Genomic DNA, 5,479 nt, shown 5'->3' with positions numbered 1-5,479 from the left:
ATGTATTAAGGCCTGCACGGTTGAAGTCTCAAATTATTGTCTTGATTGTGTCACCTATTAATTTTAAAACAGTTGTCAGAGAACTTAAACAATATATATCTCCATTTCCTCAGAATAAAAGTAAGGGGATTGTGTCTCTGACTTCACAAAAATTTAGTCATCCTTTGCCAAGATAGAAAAGATTTATTCTCTGAAAATGGATTGTTTATCACTGATTCCCAACAAAATTTGTACAACTTTTCTGCTAGGTAGCCATTATTGTTCTAGTTTATTTAAATATCAAATAAATGACAATGTGTAGAAGAAGACAGTTTATTTGTGAATACAGAAAAGAATGTTGGATATTTCTTCTCTAAATATCAACAATACAAAGGTGATATTAATTTATCATTTTAAGTTTACAATCATATCAAATTATTTCATTGAGCCAACATAAAATTGTTGCCTAGTTTTTATTTTACCCTTATAAAAACTGCTAGAATTTCTTTTCTCAATATATTACTGACTAAATTTGAAATTTTATTCAGATGCAAAAAGTATAAAAGGGAAAACTGATGTATAAGAATTTCATGCAAGGGGCTGGCCCCATGGCCAAGTGGTTGGGTTCTCGTGCTCTGCTGCAGGTGGCCCAGTGTTTCGTTGGTTTGAATCCTGGGTGTGGACATGGCGCTGATCATCGAACCATGCTGAGGCAGCATCCCACATGCCACAGCTAGAAGGACCCACAACAAGGATATACAACTATGTACCAGGGGGCTTTGGGGAGAAAAAGGAAAAAATAAAATCTTAAAAAAAATTTCAAGCAAAACTGATAATAGAAGAGATAAAAGATCAAAATGATGTAATAAAGTGTCCACATTAGATACCTGTGTCTATGATGGCATCTTATAATAAATATTACACTGTTACTAGGAAAATTAATCCTCCCTCATACACACAATAATCTGGATTTGATTTTTTCTTTGTTTAGATTATAATTAAAAATTAGAGTTAATTTAAAGCAACATTCACATTCCAGGAAAGCAAACAGCTCTCAAAACTTACAACAAATCCGTTGAATTATTTTATGAAGACTGCCTAGAGAGTCCTGATGGAGAAAACTAAGATATACTCATGGTCAAGCTGCCATAATAGCAATAATAATAACAATAATAATAATATATTTACAGTGATTGGTAGGTGATATAAAGGAAGCATATAATATGGAACATGCATATATTTTCTCTTTTTCTATTTCAAGAAGCAATCTAATACGCCTAAATCTCTTATAAATCTTTTCATCTTATACACTGGAACACATTTAGAGATCATTTAGAACAGTAGCTAAAAGTCATGCAAATTTTCATTCTTTTAAGCACCTACCAATATACCCTGTATGCATAGAGCATACAATAGTAGCTCAAAATATTTGTTTAGTAATTGAGATTGTTATATGCACGTATCTCTTGAACATAGTTCATGCTCTTTACTCCTGCATAAAACTAGTATCTTTCTCCTTTGTTTCTCTTAGTAACTTTCTTATCCTTCAGAGTCAGGTAAAGGAGGCATGCAATTATGAAACAATCCCTCTCACAGCCACAAATGATTTTACAATCTCTCTCCCCACCAACACTTTTATTATATTTACCAACAACTCTGGATGTGAGGTTCTTGAAAGTGAGACTACATCTTTTCCTGTTATCTATGTCACTAAATTTAAAACACAAAATTGTTTTCCTATTTAGCACCTATAACTTTTAAATTATCAAGGAAGAAATAATAACAGAACTAGCATTTATGGCACATATAGTATATACCAGATATGTTGTCTATGATTTATTTTGTTCCACATATCACTTTATGAGCTAAGTCATATTACATCATTTTTTTCACTAAAGATGGAGTCAGGACAATTGATCTTCTCTGGTTTATACCATCAGATTTGGTCTCTTTAACTTAAAATTCATTGTCTTTTCATTGTAAATGTTCTTTCTTTTTGAAAATCTAAAGTGATTTTTAAAAGTCAACTCTTGATACAAAGTTCATTACAAAATCAGAAAGATGTTCTGCAAAAACTGAAGTAAATATTTACCAGTGTATGCATTTGAAATGACGAAAATGTTTTCATTATTTTGCTGATGGTCTCCTTGACTTCTTTATTTCTCAGACTCTAAATCAGATGATTCAACACGAGGATCACTACTTTGTGTAAAACACAGAGGCCATTTTGACTGTGTACCTGGAGTTATTGGAGTTGGGTACCTAACGGAGGAAGAGAATGGCGGCATGGAAGATGGTGATGGTGGTCAGGTGTGAAGCACAGGTGGAAAAGACTGTGCAGCATCCACCAACTGAAAGCATCTTCAGGGTCACGACAGTGAACACATAAGACATGAGAATGATGAGCAATGTACTCACCTCATTAAAGGTGGCAACAATAAAGAAATAACTGGCTGAGATAAGAATCAGAGCAAGAAAGGGAAATCAAGGAGGACAGCTCAGAGAAGTGATTGATTATATTGACACCTTGAAAAGATAACTTAGCACAACATGTCAGTAGCAAAGAATATGCTACTCCCCATGCATATGCTACAAGTACTAGCACAGCACAGAGTTTCTGTGACGTCGAAACTGTGTAGCACAGAGGGTTGCAAATGGTCACAAAGTGGTCATAGGCCATCACAGCAAATGGAATTAATTCAGTCTTCACAAAGGTGCAAAAGAAAAAGAATTGCCCCATATGTTCTGAAAACAAAATGGTTCTGTCTTCTGCAAGTAGGGTCACCAGAATCTTGGGTGTAATGATGGAGGAATAGCAGAAATCCACAAATGAGAAATAGCTTAGAAAAAAGTACTTGGGGATGTGTAGTTTAGGGTTAGTTTTGATAATCACAATCATTCAAAGATTTCTTACCACACTGAGGCTGTAAATGACCAGAAACATCACAAAGAGGGGGGTTAGCAGTTCTGGGAAATATGAGAAGCCCAAGAGGGAGAATACAGCCCCAGCAGTTATATTTCTCTGTTGCAAATATTTTTCCTGATGGTAGGATCTGAAAATCAGTCTTAGAAATAATACATTATGGAGAACAATTGGAACGTGAAGCATTCTTAACTTTCTTCTGTGTAGAATATAAGGTGAGACAGAATACATGTGTTATAATCCTGATAGGTGTTAAGTATCCAAGACAGAAATACCTAATGATTCAGAAAAGAATTCCTAGTTAATTTTACTTTTTCAAAAATTATAAAACAACTCTATTCATGGTCTGAAATATAATTCTAAGACTTAAGAATCTAATTATGAACTCAAGAATTTAAATAGTGGGGCCGCCTTGTGCCCGAGTCGTTAAGTTCGTGCTCTCCACTTTGGTGGCCCAGAGTTTTGCCAATTCAGATCCTGGGAGCAGACCTAGCACTGCTCATCAGGGCATGCTGAGGTGGCGTCCCACGTAGCACAACCAGAAGGACATAGAATTAGAGTATACAACTATGTACTGGGGGGCCTTTGGGAGAAGAAGAATTTAAAAAAAAGAAGATTGGCAACAGATTTTAGCTCAGTTGTCAATCTTTAAAAAATAAAAAAGAAGTTAAATGGTAACATGTAATTAAACCCTCAAGTAAGGCATTCTGATCTTATTGAATACATGAATTCTGCAAAGAAAGGTCTAGCGAAATGAAAAAAAATGTTTTTTTCATTCCTACAGTTACTAATGAAAAGCAAAGCACTTGAAATCACTTGTATAATTGGAACTAATTTATATAAAAATATGTGCATATATTGTGATACGAAGAAATAGTCTGTTTACTTAATTATATCTGTATTTGAAATATCAGTTTAGCACTTTATCATTCCTCTTTGTGACTAACTACTTCAGATATCAAAGTAAATAGTGATTTATGTTTTTTTAATAAAGAATGTCTATTGAACTGCCTACCCTATGCATTACACCATGTGTAGCATCTCTGGCCTCTAACTCGATGATGATACCACCCAAACCCCTTTTCCTTCCATTGGGACAATCAAAAGTGTCTCCAGACATTGTCAAACATCCCTTTGGGAGAGGAGAGGGATATGTGATCACCTGTAGTTAAGAACTATTGCCTTATCCTGTAAATTTTCACCTTCCTTCTGTCTGAATTCAACTGAAAACTAATTTGCAAATTAAATATGATTGTTTCTTATCTCCCAAACGATGTTATTATATTGATTAAAAATTTGTATTATTGAATCTTTGTATACAATTTGTATTATTGTATAATTGTGTCTTTAAATCTTGGAAGTATGATATTTAAAATCTTCTTTCTAATTATTTCTTCCTTTTTTTTCTTTTTTCTCTTGTGAGCCAATATATTTTTTTACCACACTTTACAATCTTATTTAGAGTAGGTTCTATTTATTACATTTCCCAGAAGCTTCAATTTATATCTTTCAATTCAATTGTATTTAACATTTGCCTATTCTCCCTTGTACAACTCTTCCAAAATGCCACAGAAGATCACAGACATACACTTGAAAGCTCTCAAGGTCCTTCCATTCTCCCACTCCCTGGAAAAAGTTGTACAGACACTGGTGTGTAGGAGTTCAGCTAAGTCAGACCGTCTGTACAAAGTTCTTTAGCAAGACGGCCCTTCGTATTCCAGAGACTTAATGTTTACAGTGGCTCAAAATTTTCCCCTAATGATTTTTCCCATGAAGAACTGACTAAACCTAAGGCATCTTCTATATACCTTACATGAAAAAAGAATATCCATATTTCTCAGAGCTACAAACATAAAGGATGAACATTTAAATTAGCATGACATTAAAGAAATGTAGAAATTTAGATCCAGGATTTAAAGTAGACTAGGTGACCCCAAATTTAAAAATGAATTACTTTTTCTATCTTAGTGTCTCACAAACCTCAAAGTCAGAACTACATTTTCGTTTCTAAAATATGAAATTCTCTGAATCAGATAATGAGGATCAATATCTCCAAACTGATTTTAGATTTCTACTTCTACTTGAGGAGGAAAACCAACACCAAATGATTTACCCGAAGGAGGCTAAATAAATTGAGAGGCTTAAATTCAGGTTCCTTAAACAAAATTTCATCAGATAAATGAACGTATTAGATTTATTTTGCTGCTATAAAAAATTACCACACTAGTCAATTTAACAACAACAACAAAATTTCGTCTTACAATCCTGGATGTCAGAAGCCTGAAAGGAGTCTTACTGGCGTAAAACAACGAGGTCTGCACATCCTGGTTCCTTCTGGAGGCTCCAGGTGAGAATCAGACTTCTCTTCTGTTCCAGGTCTAGCAGCCACCTGCATGCCTCGGTTCATGGCTCTTCCCTTAACTTTAAAACCAGCAGTTTAACAATTTCAAGTCTCTCTCTCACTTTAATTCTTCTGTCTCTCTCTTCTGTATTTAAAGAACCGTGTGACTAAGTTAGTTCCACCTGCAAAGCAATGCTAATATTTTTAAGGTCAGTTTATTAGCAACCTTATCCAAC

This window comes from Equus caballus, chromosome 27 (genome assembly GCF_041296265.1).
Source record: "Equus caballus isolate H_3958 breed thoroughbred chromosome 27, TB-T2T, whole genome shotgun sequence".
NCBI classification, from domain to species: Eukaryota; Metazoa; Chordata; class Mammalia; order Perissodactyla; family Equidae; genus Equus; species Equus caballus.
Note: the sequence above shows the minus strand (reverse complement) of the source record.